Source organism: Amblyomma mixtum, chromosome 5 (genome assembly GCF_055824585.1).
Source record: "Amblyomma mixtum isolate Tamu chromosome 5, ASM5582458v1, whole genome shotgun sequence".
In the NCBI taxonomy this organism is placed as follows: domain Eukaryota; kingdom Metazoa; phylum Arthropoda; class Arachnida; order Ixodida; family Ixodidae; genus Amblyomma; species Amblyomma mixtum.
The window spans coordinates 177,144,567-177,162,158 of NC_143016.1; positions in this window are offsets into that span (position 1 = coordinate 177,144,567).

Sequence of the window (17,592 nt, forward strand, 5' to 3'; positions counted from 1 at the left end):
GATTTGCAGGAAGCCGGAAACAATAGACCATGTTTTTTTACACTGTTGGGAAGGGGTTTATTTTTGGGATGTGTTGCAGCGAACCTTAAAGAAAGAATTTCCGCTAGACCCGAACGGCATTCGGTACTTATCTGTTGAAAATGAGGATGGGGTACCTTTCGACTTAATAATGCTGACAGGCCTCCACTGTATATGGCGCTCCAGAATGGCAGGCTACCATTGTGACCGAGACGCAAGACCTGCCAGGATTTACTTTCGAGAAAATATGGACATGTTTCTGGCCATTCAGCGGGCCGCTGCGGACCCTCCAGAGTGACTCTCAAACCTAGAGCCGCTCTGTACATTGCCTGAATTTTAATTAGACGAAGCCAGATTCATGCTGGCTGACCACGAGTCGTATGTACATAGCGTTTATTGTGTTTTGTTGTTTGTTTGTTTTGTCCAATTTTCTTTGCAAAAGCCAGGCAATAAAGAAAAAAAAAGTCGTGGCCGAGTGGTTAAGGCGATGGACTCGAAATCCATTGGGGTCTTTCCGCACAGGTTCGAATCCTGTCGGCCGCGTGCCCTGGCTGGTGACCTGAAATTTTTTATTCACATACAGGTCATACATACAAAAAGAGTTTACAAATGAAGTGTTGCGAAGACATCCCCAGTCGTCGCCGAGTGTCAGTCGGCTATTGATGGATAACGATATAAATATAATGGCTGTACAAGAAACGAAAGTGGAGAGCGATGAACAAACGAGCCGCATGGTCCAGCCTTTCTCTGCTCGCTATAATATTTGCGTGTGCCATGCAATTGGTACATCGGGTGGCTGTGCGTTGTTCTTGCGCAACTCTTTGGGCATTGTAGTAGAAGGAGTAACTGTGGGTGATAATGGCTGATTTTTGTCTGCGATTTCTCTTTGACGGATGTGCAGTGGCGTGTCATGTGTGTATATGCGCCTAATAGAGAGGATGACCGGCGTAGCTTTTTTGAGCGAATCGGCGTCTTCTTGAAATGTTCGAGGAGCGTCATTCTACTCGGCGATTTCAACGGTGTCTGCTATGCCGAGGACAGATCAGTCAAGAGGTCGGTTCGTGACAAAAGTGCGCTACTACTCAGCGCGTTAGTGCAAGAGTGTGAAATGGAAGATGTTGGTCATATTTTGACTGGCAGCTCGTCTCCGCAGCACTTTACGCACTTCCAGCGTACAAGTCACGCCAGACTGGGTCGGGCCTATGTCTCTTTGGCTTTGCAACCAAAGTGTTCGAATTACAAGGTTAAACATGTTTCTTTCACTGGCCATAGCTTAAGCTTAGTTGCTTTTACTATCGGTACAAAGCCGGAAAAATCGAACTTTTGCTGGGACCTATGGAAATTTAAAGTTAAGCTCCTTGATGATGAAGCTTTTGTCAACGAAGTTAAAACAAAAATACAGCGGTTGCTTGACAGTGAGCTTTCGGGATCTATTTTGGCGTGGGAACTTTTCAAGCAAGATTTTAAAATAAGCGCCATAGAAAGGAGCACCTTCCTGAGACAAGAAGAAAGGAAAAACGAAAAAGAGCTGCAGTGGGAGTTAAGTTTCGCCTTAAGCTTGGAAAATGTGCACCCTGGAAAGTATAGCTCACAGATTAGAGACCTGGAAGCGCAGTTAGAATGTGCAGATAAAGAAAAATACATGGGAGCAATAGTACGAGCCAGAGCGGAAAGGTTGTTGATGGGTGAAGCGCCGTCGAAACGCTCAATAAGTGATGAAAAGCGATACGCGAAGCGAAACGAAATAAGAAAGGTAAGATACAGGGAAACGGTTACGAGTGACGGTGAGGAAATAAAAATGGCTTTTTTTGAGCACTATCGCAACTTGATAGGGCGTCAACGGCCAGTGGAAGAGCGATTTCAGCTTGAATTTCTTTCATTAATCCCAGCATTGGAGTCAACTGTTGCAGCAGTACTGGAAGCGCCAATCACTGTCTATGAGCTCGAAAAAGCTATTGAGGAACTTAGCCCTGGAAAAACGCCTGGTCCAGACGGTATTGGTGCGGCATTGTATAAGATGTTTAAAAGTTAAATTGCAGTAGCTTTGCACCGTGTGATCTTGCAAGCGTATGAAGAAAACTGCACCCCTCCGTCCTTTCGTCGAACTCATGTTGTACTGGTTCCTAAAAGTGATGATCCTTTAAAACTCTTATCTGTAACCTAATATCGTCCAATTAGTCTGACTAACGTTGACTATAAAATTTTTATGAAGGTGCTAGCTAGGAGGCTGCAGAAGGTCATTAAGGAAATTGTAGGACACCATCAGACGTGTGGTATTAAAGGTCGTACAATATGTACGAACATTCATGTGACTAGAAGCATTTCGGAGTGTTGTGACGCTTGGGGCGACCACGTTGCAATGCTCCAGATAGACCTGGAGAAAGCTTTCGACCTTGTTGTTCATGACGTTCTCTTTCAAATACTACAACATGTTAAAGTTGGGTCTATTTTACTGGAGGGAATTAGAAGCTCATACAACGAATGCTATGCTAATGTTGTTGTCAACAAGCAACTAACAGAAAGTTTTCAAGTTAGATCCTCAGTTAACAAGGCTGCCCCCTATCGCACTTGTTATTTGCGATTTACCTTGAACGCTTTTGTCAGAAGGTCATCCATTGTGAATATATTCGTGCATTTAGACTAATGGCTAGTGAAGTTAAAATTTTGGCATACGCCGATGACATTGCTGTCTTTTGTCAAGACAAGGAAAGTATTAGGCAAACAGTGTGTTTGGCAAAGAAGTTATCTGGGATGGCTGGTAGCTCAATACACTGGGATAAATGTATAGGGTTTTGGCATGGCAGTTGGGATTCCGCCCCTGAATCCTTCGAAAACATAAAATTCTCGAATTTACCAGTGAAGTACCTAGGTGTCCCACTTGAATGCTACAAAGACGCAAGAGATTATTTTGTGCAAGAGACTGAACGTTCTCGTGAGAAAACTCTAGGGTGGGGCGGAAGGGAGCTCTCCATGTTCGCCCGGTCTACTGTATGTAATTTGTTCATAGTCGCTAAAGTTTGGTACGTGCATGAAGTGTTGTGCATGTCTAGACTCAATATTCAAAAGCTACATAGAGTGTTTGCTGTTTTTTTGTGGGGTTCAATGTGGGAAAGAACAAGTCGAACCAATCTTTTCCGACCGGTCAGAGAAGGGGGACTCGGTCTTGCACACTTGTTTCTGAGACAGATTGTGTCTCGTTTTATGTTTTTGCGGACGCAGGGTAATCCTTTATTGCAAACTATGATACAGGTGCGTCTGTGGCACGACTTACCAGAATTTGTTGTGTCTTCTTCTGGTTTAAGGCGAACAAGTATTTTTGGTTTTTTGCGTGAAGTAATATTGAGTTTCAGAATGTTAAATGTTATATTTTCCAAAGAGTACTTGTCTTCAATAACTAAAAAAAATTGTACAGAGATTTTCTACATGTAATGCTTCCAGTTTCAATGTATCGCTCCATATACGGTGTAGGCCCAGGAATGAATGTCTTGAAAAGGGTAAAAAAAATGCCCGTGCGGTGGTCAACTAAGACCTTTTTTTTTCAATTACATAGTGGAACGCTGCCGGTTAAACCGTGGCTGGAGGAAAAGGGAATATTTCTCCCCTGGTCAGTTAACTGCATACTCTGTCGAAAGCCTGAAACGGTAGAACACATTTTTATTGAATGTTGGGACGCGATATTCCTCTGGGATATTCTGCAGCGCACGCTCAAAAAGCAGCTGCCAATTTCACCTCGCGGCATCCGCTTCCTCCAGGTTACTGATGAAGGAGGGATACCGCTCGATATGGTCACTCTACTGGGCTTCAACAGTATATGGAAGACGCGTATGGCTGTGAGAAATGCCGATGAACATGTTCGCCCCGCGCGAGAGTACTTCATTGAAAATGCGGTTTTCATCAAGGAAGTGTTGAAAAGCCAAGGTCATCCGCCAGAATGGCTACCGGAAATGGACAATTTAGTCAGCCTGAAGCGTTTTTAAGCGACGCACCGTCCAAGAGGGCCGGGCGTCTTTTTATTATCTATTGTAATGTGGTAGTGTTGATTATCTGTATGAGTGTTCTACAGGCAATAAAGAAAAAAAAGCAGTCATGGCCGAGTGGTTAAGGCGATGGACACGAAATCCGTTGGGGTCTCTCTGCCCAGGTTCGGATCCTGTCGGCTGCGTGTCCTGGCTGTTGAGCTGAAATTTTTTATTCACACACAGGTCATACATACCAAAATAAATTACAAATGCACTGTTGCGAAGACATCTGTAGCCGTGGCCGAGTGGATTCGGCTTCCGACCACCGATCGTGACGGACGTACGATGACGGGCTCAATTGGAGTGGGTACAGCGGCCACGTCTGGCCACGGAAACAGTACTTTCGCATCGGACAGTGATTATCAGATCGTATTGCCTAATCTGCCTACAGGGCGTTTTGTCGAGAACACTGTTTTCTTGCATAGCGATATCAGGACCCGCCCATTCAGGGTCGAAGATTTCCGCGACGCGCTCGCTCCACTTTTGCTCATGCTTGAAGTTATCGCCCTGGGGGCTTACCGCATGAACCATGTGTGAGCCGTGACCTTCAAGGACGCCAACGCTGTGAAAAAAATCGTCAGTGTGGATGACCTGCAAGTGAAAAACACCCTGTGTCATCTCATTGACCCTGCCAATCGAGATGCCCGAATGAAGCTTCACTGGCTTCTTCATAGTGTACCGGACAACAATGTCCGGCTCGCCTTAGCAGCATTCGGGAAGGTGACAGAAAGTTCAAGGGAGAGGTGGCGAGCACAGAGCGTGTCCGACGAGAGCTCAACAACGAGACTCTTGACCCTCAAGTGAATGCCGGTGTCCGGCTGGATGACATTCCGCACCAGGTGAGCGTTAGCGGAGAATTAGTTCTTGTGGTTGTGCCTGGCAGGGCTACGCTTTGCCTGCGCTGCCACGGCAAATGTCATATTCGGCGTGAGTGTCCCATTCCTCGTTGCTGAACGTGCCGACGGTTCGGACACGAGGAAGGTCAGTTTCCTCGCACTTACGCCAGCGTAACCGGCCCTAGGAATGGTGAGAGGTCGTCCGAGCTATACATGGATGAAGCTGATGCAGAAGAGGCCTCGTGGACAGGAAAGCCGGCTTCGATACCCAAGAAACCCACGCCTGAGGTTCAGGTAGCGGCAAAGCCCTGCACCAGCGTCAGTGTCAGTATGCCGAAAGATGCTGGGCAAGAAGAGACTGCGGCGCTTAAAGACGTTGAGAAGGAGCTGACGAGTGACGGCTTGAACTCCGAGTCCACCGACGCCGACCCAATGGATGTTTCTCGGGGATAAGCTAGAGCTGGTGCCTGCCTTGTGGCAGGAAAGCATTCGCGCGAGCAAAAAGATGCCGAAGAAGAGCAGCCCAACGCCAGTGCCAGCGAGGAACCACCGTCGAAAAGGGCTGGTATGATTTGAAGGCCCTCCTTCAAATCACGTCCGAACGTCCCGAGTGAGCCGAGGGAGGCGGGAAAACAGCCTTCCTAGCAGTGTGGTTCCAGTGTCCGGGTTGTGCGGGGGTGGGGAGAGGGTGGGAGGGGGGCGGGCGCCTGCGAGAGGAAGGTGGCGGAGACGACAGTGTGTGCTTGTTGCCCTGATACGTGCAGAAAGCTGATTTACTTTCTTCAAATCTGCAGTGTGAGTGCAGAGGCACCTCTGGCCCCTTACAAACTTTTCTTGCGGGGCCTGCTACCGTAGAACATGGCGGTCAAGCTTGATGCAGCGTTTTGTTTAGCGTAACTAAATGTGCGTGGCTTACGACCGAGAAGGAAGCAAAGGCAGCTCTATCACCTTTTTGTTGAAAATGAGCTTGATTTAATTGTCATTCAAGAAACGAAGGTTGAGAGCGAGGAGGAAACTGACCGCATGGTGCCTTCTTTTCGTTCATTATATGACATGTGTTTGCCATTCTGTCGGCACATCGAGAGTCTGGGCTCGTTATATTCGTTACAGTTTGCGTATTAATGTTGTTTCTGTTGCAGCTTTTCAAAGTGGTCGCCTACTTGTTGTTCATTTTTCATTTTCGAATCTGGGTTGGCGTGTTGTTAGTGTTTATGCTCCGAATTCCGAGACTGAGCGCAGAACCTTTTTCGAAGGTTTTGAAACGCATCTAAATTGCGACAAGATTTTAATTGTGCTAGGTGACTTCAATTGCGTTTGTTTTGCTCAGGACAGCGCAAAATCTTCGCGTGTGAGCGATAAAAGCGCTGAGCTCCTTAATTCTTTTGTCAGCGAGTGTAACCTTGAAGACATCGGCCATTTGTACGCTTGCAATGCTTGCCTCAAATATATTCATTTTCAACGCGATAGCCACGCCAGACTGGACCGAATATACATCTCTCTTGAACTTGTTCCACTGTGCACTGGGTATGATGTTAAGCCCCTCAGTTTCAGTGACCATTGTTTAGTAATTGCAACTATCGCCATAAAAAAGAGGAGGTCGCAATTTAACTCGCATGCGTGGAAATTCAACGCGAAACTTTTAGAAACCGAAAATTTTGTAACAGACGCCACGAGAGAACTTGACAAACTACTTTCAGCGCAGCCCTCCAGTTATAGGGTTGAGTGGGAGCAGCTGAACCAGCGAGTAAAGATCACAGCGATTGATATGCTGAGATTTCGATATGCTGAGAAGCAAAAGGACAAATAAATGCACAAAGGACTTGATTTTTTGCTTAGCGTGGATAGCTTTCATCCAGAATTGTATACAATGGAAATAAAACACGTGAAAAAACAGATTGAATGCCTCGACACTGAAAGGTACAAGGCGGCACTGATTCGTACGATGTCTGAAAAACTGTGTGCTGGAGAGACGCCAACGAAACGAGCGCTGTCGGACGAGAAACGAGACGCGAATCAAAAAGAAATACGGCAAATTAATAACGGAGGCGTCGTCACTGGTGAACCCGCTGAGATGTAAAACATGATTGTAGAACATTAAAAAGAATTGCTGGGCCACAGGCGCGAAGTGAAAGACGACTTCCGTACCGGATTTTTACAACAAATGCCAAAACTCGAGGACGAAGTAAAACACGTCTCGAGCAACCCACTACTTTGGCTGAAATCGAACATGCAATAGATGAACTCCCAATAGGAAAGTCGCCAGGACGTGATCGCCTGCGCGCTGCATTCTACAAAGCATTTAAGCTCCCTGTCGCACACATTCTGCTCAAAGTGCTAGTCGAATCATATGAGCGTAAGCAAGTTCCACTGTCATTTACCACCTCGCACATTATTTTGATCCCAAAGTCGAACGATCCAGAAAAACGCTTGTTGGTGGGGTCTTATCGCCCGATAAGCCTCACCAACCTGGATTACAAGATATACATGAAAGTACTGACCAAACGACTACAAAGTGTGATAACGAATCTAGCTGGGCAACACCAGACGTGTGGCATTAAAGACCGTACCATCGCAACAAACGTACACGTTGTACGGACAGTTTTGGAATGTTGTGACGTGCTTGGTTCCCGTGTGGCAATAATGCAACTGGACCTCGCCAAAGCCTTTGACCGGGTTTCACATGATGCCCTGTTTTTGTTATTGGAACACTCAAACATTGGCCGCGTCATTTTGGAGGGTGTTCGAATGGCGCATAATGGCGTATGCGAACTGCACGAAGAGAATAATTGTTAATGGGGAGCTCACTGACCCTATTTTCGTGAGTTCCTCAGTAAGACAAGGCTGCCCTCTGTCATCCTTACTGTTTACGGCCTACCTCGAGCCTCTCTGCTTGACGATCATAAACAACGACCGTATTAGTGGTTTTAGGCTACAGTCAGCGCACTTGAAGATACTAGCATACGCAGATGACATCGCGGTGTTTTGTTCGAACACAGAAAGTGTTCAAGAGATTACTACCGTTGTAGAAAAATTCTGTCAACAGACAGGCTGCAAAGTGAACTGGGAAAAGGGCACAGGGTTTTGGCACGGCGACTGGGACGTCACACCTCAGCACTTGTCTCGTTTGTAATGGTCGAACTTGCCGACTCAGTATCTGGGCGTACCACTTGATTCATACCGTGATCCCGCCCATTACTGGGGCAGCGAAGAGGAGAGGGCGAGAGAGAAAGCAAACGCGTGGCAAGGCAAGCCACTGTCAATGTTTTATTTATTTATTTATTTAGTAAGGAACCCACAGCGCCGTGGCATTACAGTGGGGGGGGGGGGGGGGGGGGTCAATGTACAACAAAGAAGCACACATGACACCTCCGCTCGCAGGCAGAGTTACAAGCATAAAACTTTCACCATGTACATCTCACTTCAAAAGAACACATCACAATCGCATCACATCATTAAAGAACGAAAGAACGCATCATTTGATGTCACACTCACAACATCGCTCGGTAGTCTGTTCCATTCTCTAATGGTTTTCGGAAAAAAAGACATTTTAAACAATTCAGTTTTTGCCGCGAATTCGCGCACTTTAAAAACATGGTCAACACGGTTGGATCTATAAAAAGGCTCCTGCACATACCTTTCGCGTTCAACCCGAACAGTTTAATAATAAACAGCATGAAACAGCTTCAGACGCAACTTCTTTCGGCGCGTGTCAAGCAATTCCCAGTTGAGTGCATCCTTCGTACGCGATGCACTGTAACGAGCCCCGCGTGTGCCAGACACGAAACGAGAGGCAATGTTCTGTACCCTCTCCAACTTATCTTTATCTCTAGCAGTAGGCGGGTCCCAGACAGTGCACGCGTAGTCCAGAACCGAAGTGACATAAGTCTTGAATAAAATGTCACGACATGACAGTGGAAAAGTGCTTGCATTTCGGCGAAGAAATCCCAAGTTTCTGCATGCTTTAGCAGAGATATAATCGACGTGACGGCGCCAGCTCAAATCAGGAGTAAAATAAACGCCTAGATATTTAAATTCGAATACCTGTTCTAACATTGTGTTCCTAATAACATATGAATACACATCAGGGTTTTTCTTTCTAGTAAACTTCATATGGACAGTCTTGGACAAATTCAAATTCATATTCCATTTAACGCACCACTCTGAGATTCTGTTCAAATCTTCTTGGAACATTTCCGCATCTCGATCACTAGTGACAACACTATAAAGAACGCAGTCATCCGCAAATAGCCGCATTTGAGATACTATTCCGTCACCAATGTCATTCACGTAGAGCAGGGACAATAGTGGTCCTAACACGGAGCCCTGGGGAACACCAGACACAACCTGCACTCTTTGAGACTCGGCGCCATTCATAACCACAAACTGCTGCCGTAAACATAGGTAATCTTTTACCCATGATATCACTTGAGGGCTAATATTGTAAAAAGACATTTTTTGAATTAGTAAAGAATGCGTCACGGTATCAAAGGCCTTTTTAAAGTCCAAAAACACGCAGTCCACGCTAAGTCGCCTGTCCAGTGCCTCAGCCAAATCGTGCGCAAATTCAATCAGCTGCGTAGTACACGATAGGCCCCTTCGAAAACCATGCTGACGAGGATTAAACAATGAATGTGCGTCCATATGTGCTGCTATACTGGTGAACAAAATATGTTCGAGTGTCTTGCACGCAACTGAAGTTAGAGATACCGGTCTATAATTTGATACAGTGTTGCGAGGGCCAGATTTGTAGATTGGCACAACACTTGCAATTTTCCAGTCATCTGGAAGGCAGGATTCTTCAAGCGATTTTTCAAAAATTATCTTTAAGTAGGGTGCAACCGACTCAGCACACAGTTTGTAGAATTTGTTTGGCAAGTCATCAGGACAACCAGCCTTAGCAATCTTCATATTCTGCAACAGAGACTGTATACCGTTGATGCTGATCACAACATCATCCATAACACTCACCACTGGCTGGAAACTCGGGGTATTCATATCGGCATGTTCGATTTCAGAGCTGAAAACAGAGCTGAAATATTTATTAAAGAACTCAGCTTTTTGTGCATCATCATCAACAAAGGTGTCACCAGAAACAAGAGGTGGTATAGTTACAGAGTCTTTTCCATTTCTCTTTACATGTTTCCAAAATTCCTTTGGATTTTCTTTTAATTTCGTCTCCATTGAAATGCCAAACGAATTCTTTGCAGCTGCCACAGCAACTTTCATTCTTCCGGCAATTTCCTGAAGCTTGAACCAATTCTCACGCGTCGGATTTCCTTTAAATTTAACGTAAACACGTTGCCTTTTGCGCGTAATACTGCGTAGCTCCCGAGTAAACCATGGTTTGCTTTTACTCCTCCTCTTCGTTAATATCCATGCCGGAACAAAGCACTGCCTCAGTTCAAACATCTTATCCTTAAATCTAGACCATAGTTCAACCACTCCAGAGTTATCGGCATGCGTTTCAAAGATCGTTCGGTACTTATTCAACTCTTCGTTTATCTCCCTTACGTTTGCTTTTTCATAGTTATATACTCGCCTATGTGCTGTACCAGCGCTCCTTACATGTTCAACTTTCATTTCAGAAAGCACAGCACTGTGATCGCTTATTCCAGGTAGCACCTCAGTGGAATTGACGAATTCAGGTTGATTTGTGAACAACAAATCTAGGATGTGATCCCCACGTGTCGGTTCCAGAACCGTTTGACGCAATGCATAAAGTTCAACCAAGTTGATCAGTTCTTGGCAGGAGCGACTCGTAAAGGGCTGGAAGTGGGTTTGATGAGTCCAGTTAATGCTAGGCAGATTGAAATCATCTCCGATCACCATAAAATCTGTTTGATTTGCGTCAACTGTCCCCGCCAGCTGCGCAAACACATCAACGGATGAATCAGGCGGGCGGTAGAACGAACACACAGTTATAACTTTGTTGTTATTAAGCATCAGTTTACACCATACAGCTTCACATTCATCGGCAACATTTATTTGGTAAGAAGAAACTGAAGCATCCACAAGAATAAATACACCTCCTCCATGCAAGTGTCTGTCCTTTCTATAACATTTAAAACGATCTGGGAATACTTCACCATCTGCAATTTCATTTGCTAACCATGATTCAGTGCCGAGAATAACGGACGGCTTCACCATATCAATTAGAGCTGCAAATTCATCAACCTTGTTTTTAATGCTGCGGCAGTTAATTACGAGAAAGGAAATAAGCGTTGCATTACGCCGACACCGTTACTCAACCGGTCCTACCTCCTTTGTAGCACTGGCCTTATCACCTACTATCGGTACGACCTCATCTGTATTATCATCAAACAAGTACTTCTCGCCGTTTATAATAAGAGTGTCATACCTGAGGCTGATCTTGTCGGCACTTTGTTCAAGTGATTTTGCGAACTGCCATAGAAACTTTCTCTTTCTACGTACTTCCTCAGAAAAGAACTCTGAAATACTGACATCACTTCCTTTTAATTTAAAAGCCCTCTTTAAAACCTTCTGCTTGTCAGCGTATGAGGCGAAAATCGCTTTTAGAGGACGGTTGCTACCAGACTTGAATCTGCCTAACCTGTGAGCAATTTCTAGTTCTACGGATTGAACACCTAATTTCGAATTACACACGTCAATTACGCATTCTACTGAGTCCTCATTTGACTCGTTTGGTTTTGTATCCTCGACACCAAAGAAAAGCAAATTGCAACGCCTCCTCTGGTTCTCCAGATGCTCAACCTTTGCCATTACTGAACTCAACATCCGCTGCTTATGTGTGTAATGTGCTTTAGCGTGCTTATGTGTGTAATGTGTTCCTTGTTGCCAAGATATGGTATGTTATGAATGCGCTTTCTGCTGCTCTGGTTAGCATCCAGAAAATCAATCGCGTCTTTGCAGTTTTCATGTGGTCATCAAAGTGGGAAAAATGTCGCAGAACAAATTTGTTTCTTCCTGTGAGGGCTGGTGGGTTGGAGCTTGTGCATTTATTTTTGCGACAGGTTGTTTCCCGCTATTTTTTCTTCGCAACCAGGGAGACGCCTTCCTGCGGACTGTCATTCAAACACAACTGCGTAAAATGCTCCCTCAGTCAATGGTGTCCTCCAGTGAGATAATGAGTGGCGCAGTGACAGGTTACATGCACGAAGTTGTCCTGTCGTACAGAATGTTACACACGCGTTTTTCAATGGAATACTTGAGCAATGTGTGTAAAAGGAAACTCTATAAGGACCCAGTGGATGTGATCGTACCATTGCCAATGTACTGTTTGCCATACCGTGGAGGCCCCGGACAAGACGTCTTAAAACGTGTGAAAAAAATGCCAGTTATGCCTTCAGTTAAAACTTTCTTCTTCCACTTACATTCCAACACACTACCAGTTAAAACTTGGTTGCAAGCAAAAGGTATATTCGTTCCCTGGAGAACAAACTGCCTCCTTTGCAAGAAACCTAAACAATAGAGCACGTCTTTCTGGACTGCTGGGAGCCAATCTTTCATTGGGACGTCCTCCAGAGAACACTCGAAACAGAACTTCCTTTAGACCCATACGGGATACGGTTTCTAGCAGTTGAGAGTGAAGGCATTCCTTTGGATTTAATCATGATCCTGGGCCTCCACAGCCTGTGGAAAACGAGGATGCAAGTTCGACATGCCGATCCTAAAACACGTCCTGTGCGTGAAAACTTCACTAAGAGTGTGGTGCTCCTTAGGGAAGCATACAGGGCACTGCCCGATCCACCTGAGTGGGTTACCTCACTTGACGAACTTGTGTTGTTAAAGAAATTTTAAACCTGTCGCGATTGCCGATGTGTGCCCGTAGCGTTTTTAACATTTATGTGAAAATTGTTTTTGTTTCTGCGTCAAGACAGGCAATAAAGAAGAAAAGTAGCCGTGGCCGAGTGGTTAACGCGATGGACTCGAAATCCATTGGGGTCTCCCCACACGGGTTCGAACCCTGTCGACTGCATGTCATAGCTGACGGGCTCGCATATTTTTTTCACATACATGTCATACCTACAAAAAGAGATTACAAATGCACTGTTGCGAAGACATCCGCAGTCGTGGCCGAGTGGTTAAGGCGATGGACCCGAAATCTATTGGGGTCTCCCCGCACAGGACCGCTGGTGCACAGGACTGCCACGTGTCTGGTGTTTATGAGTCGTCTATAGGACTGTGACTTGCCCACATCATTTGAAGTAGTCTGGCAGTCTGGTAAGTCTTTGCAGCGTAGAGACTAAGGTCGCATATAGTTTGCTGTATAGCCACGCATTAGAGGAAGTTCCAGTCATCATTTTCAACAGAGCTGGCTCGTACAATACGCATTGGAGGACGCAGCGTCCCAAGGGATCCCTGCCGCCCTCCTCTAAAGCTGTGCAACGGACAGTCCGGTTGGTCCCCCTCTTTAATCAACATCATTCCCCACAGGTTCAAATTTTATTCACATATAGGTCATACGTACAAAATGGAGAACAAATGCACTGTTACGCAGACTTCCGCAGTCCTGGCTGAGTGGATAAGGTGATGAGCTTGAAATATATTCGGGTCTTCCCGTTCAGGTTCGTGTCGTGTCGGGTGCGTCTCCTGCACCCGACTGTACTAAATTGCAGAACGATGTGATGTATCAGACAAACGTTATGGAGACTGCTGGTGGCACGCCAACCGTTGCACCCATCGAAGCAACTACTCTCCGAGTGTCTGGTGTCATTTCTACTTGCAGCATGAGCCTAAGAAATCTCCTCGAACAGGCCAACTGTGGGCAGATGTCGACCTCCAATCCCTGGCGGAACAATCACCGGTAATGCACAGCGCGTCAATTATGGCACTCTTTGTGAGCATGTGTCACAAAATTCTGCGCATATTCGGAAAATCGGCGCCGCGCGGAAGTAATTTCGCCAGCGAGCTCTGCTGGAACAGGAAAGATACCCTAGAGAGTGCCTAACTGTGATATTTTCGAAGGTGGAAGTCAGATTCCAGCCGTCCCTACGCACACACACCCCGTTTATTATAACATACAATGATATATATAGCAAACAGAAGCGCCCCCTGGGGAATAAAGAATTGAAAATGAAACTGAGACTGAATACAACATACTCCCCCCCCCCCCTTATTTTTAGTGATTAGTTGTTATTAAGTGTTAGTAAGGAAATACCAAGGCATGCACACTGTACTATTTACACATATTGCCACCTGGTGTTCTCAGGTGGCGCTGAAGTGTCTTCGAAGACGTTGAAGTGTCTCGCGCTGGCTGGCTGGCTGCTTGCTGTATTCTGCTGGTTAGCGACCTGTCGCCCTATTTTCCGTTACATATTTTTGTGTAGGCGCTGGGTAAAGATCCCCGTATATGCCTCATTTCCGTTACAAAATCTAGAGACTATGTACATAACGTGAGACCGCCAACTAATAGGTCTGATAGTCTTGGAGCGAGGCCGGTGGCCGGCGCTCGCGGGTCGAACGTCGCACCGTCGACGATGGCGACTGGCTCGTAGACTGCTGCTGCATCTGCTGCGTCTGCTGTGTCCTGGGGGAAGGCGGCTGCAGCATGACAGGCTGCGGCACATCAGAAGACCGATGCTGCGGCGTGGCAGGCTGCGGCGCACCAGGAGACCGCAGCTGTGGCGTGACACTAAGCTGGCCTGGTTCACAGGTGCCCCTCTCTGGAACCCTGGAAAGCTTGGAGGCATTCCACGTACGGCCGTCTCCAAGTCGGAAAGAGGCTGGTCCTCTCCTCTCTATCACTTTAATTGGTGAAGAAAAGGCGCAGTCTCCGTTGAAACGGACGGACGGTTTCTTGATGCGGACAAAGTCGCCTACGGCTGTCTTCGTCTTCTTCGCAGCTCTCCTTTCGTCCGTGTAGTGCTTGCTGCTCTGCTGTTCACGCCGGACCCTTCGACTGAGTCGAGCCAACTCCTTGGCCGGGTCTTCCGCAAATGCTGATGCTGAGAAGCCTACGACATCCAGCCTGGTTAGGGGCATTCTACCATGCAGCAGAACTGTTGGGGCGACGCCTGTGGTGGTCTGCGGAGGAAATCGGTAAACGGCAAGGTATTCTGTGACTGCTTGCTGGAGTGGTCGTCTTTCGAGGAGGGCGACTTGAATGAAGTTTTTTAATGTGCGATTGAGCCGCTCTATTTGTCCTTTCGCTTGGGGATAGTATACTAAAGAATGTGAAAGACAGATGCCTCGGTTTTGCAGGAAGGGGATGAATTCACGCGAAGTGAACTGAGGTCCATTGTCAAAAACGATCGCTTCTGGATAGCCTTCACGGGTAAAAGCATTTGTTAAAAAGTCTTTCACAGTGCTCGTCGACACTTCACTGCAAAAATGTACCTCCGGCCATTTCAAATGGTAGTCAACAAGCGTTACAGCAAATCTGTTGTTGTAAGCTGCATGCGCCAAAGGACCAACAATGTCTAGGCAAAGCTTCTGCCACGGCCCCTCAGGCCATTTAACAGGTTGGAACGATGCTGGAGATGTGCTGGCTGACTTATCTGCTTCCTGGCAGATGTGGCAGTTTTTTATTTCCACTTGCTGATCCATTCGTGGCCACCAGAACCGCTCCCGCAGTCGCACCTTCGTGCGCGTTAAACACGATGTGTCTCGTGCGCGGTGCCGATGATATGAGCCGTGAGGGAGGACGGCACAACGAGGAGCTCTGCACGCAGTAGCAGGTCATCAACAACAAAGTTCTTCCCGAATAGGGTTGAATGGTTTCGCCTCTTCTGGCAGGGACTTCATTGAGGGCCGGGAACTCAGTACGAATGACTTGATCGTTTCCAGACAACCATCGTCGAGGGCGGCCTGCGTGAACTCCTCTATTGTCACGCAGGGTGGCTCAATGAACGACATATTTTCTTCCTTTTTAGCAATCTCTGCTTCCCAGGTAGGTGCTGGCAGCCGAGAAAGCGCATCTGCTACAGTGTTTTTGGACCCCTTGCGGTATTCAACAGTGAAATTGTAGCAAAGCAGTCGCGCACTCCAACCGCGATTCGGAGCTGGCGCCTTCCATGTCCTTGTGACGACAGCAAGGACACTAGTGCCTGGTGGTCTGTCCGAATTGCGAAATGGCGGCCCCAAAAGTAAGTGTGCCATCACTCACATGCCCGAACACATGCAAGTGCTTCTCGTTCACCGACTGAATATTTCCTCTCCACAGGCGACAGTGTACGAGATGCGAAAGCAACTGTGCGGAGCTCGTGGCCACTTTGTTGCTGCAGAACTGCTCTCAGTCCACAGTCGGACGCGTCGGTCAACACAATGTCTGGAAGTGAAGGATTGAACATCTGGAGGACTGTACTCGACGATAGCATTTCCTTAACCCTCCTGAAACTGTTGTCTGGTTGGGCTGACCAGATGAACGGCTCATTTTTGCTAAGCAAGATTCGTATGGCTAGATACTACTTGTGCCAAGTGTGGAAGAAACTTGGAGTAGTATTCTACGAGACCCAGGAACTAACGGAGGGCGGCAACATCAGTTGGCACTGGTGTGTGAACTATGGAATCTACTTTCTCTGCAAGTGGCGAGATATCACCTGCAGTGACATTATGCCCTAGAAGCGCAAGTTCTGGAACGTCAAAGAGGCATTTGTTGCTCAGTTTCAGACCTGCGTTCTTGATCATTTGCAGCACGGTCTTCAAGTTGGAAAGGTGTTCTTCTGTGGTCTTGCCAAAAATGATCACATTATCAACGTAGAACAACACTCCAGCGCAGTTGTCGAGGTTGTCGACATCGTCTTCTGAAATGCCGCTCGGGCATAAGCCAACCCAAAGCAAACTCTTTTGAAACGGAAAAGCCCGTCATGAGTGATGAAAGCTGTCAGATCCCTGGGGTCAGGGTTCAAGAGAACCTGATGGTAGCGGACGCCAAGTCAAGTTTTCAGAAGTGTGCAGCGCGTACCAAAGCATGAAACAACTTCTCTGTATGGGGCAATGGGAAACAGTCGGGAACAATAGCTTTGTTTGGCTCTCGAAGGTCTACACATATCCTGATGCTGTCATCTTTCCTGTCAACAACAACAATGGGGTACACCCACTCAGAAGCATCAATGCGCTCGATGACGTCAAGGCTGAGAAACCTCTGAAGCTCATTTGATATTGGTGACCGGAGAGAATATGGCAGACGGCGAAGCTGGGAAGCTACAGGCTGCACGCCTTGCCCGTCTTGATGCGATGTGTGAACCACTTGGCAAGTCCCAACTCGGGACTGAAAAGCGAACTGAACTGTTGTGCTAAGGCTGGCGGAAGAACCTTGAACGGGATAGCGGGTCTTTGACAGACGGCAGCGGAGCAACGGACTTGTGTAAGCATTTACGGGCAGAGCCCTCAATGCGAAGATTGAAGGCTTGAATGCCGTCAAGACCGATCAGACAAGTTCCTTGGTGAACAATATAAAGTCGTAGTGACGCTGTGTGGCCTTTAAACCGAACGTCTTCCTGGAAACAACCTAGCACGCAAATCGGCCGTTGAGAGTGACATGCGGAGTGACATGCGGAGCAGGCAGGAGCGGAACGCTATGAAAATACCGACTGAATTCTTGCTTCGACAGGATTGAAACAGACGACCCTGAATCGACAAGGAATGTCAAAGTGACGTTCGCGACTTGCACTTGAATATGAATTCCGTTAGGCGCGGAACGTTGCACCGTCAAAACTTGCTCAGCACTGCTAGATGACAAAGCATCTTCATGAAATTCAACTTTACGGACTCGGCCTTGCATTTCAGTTCGTTTGCGG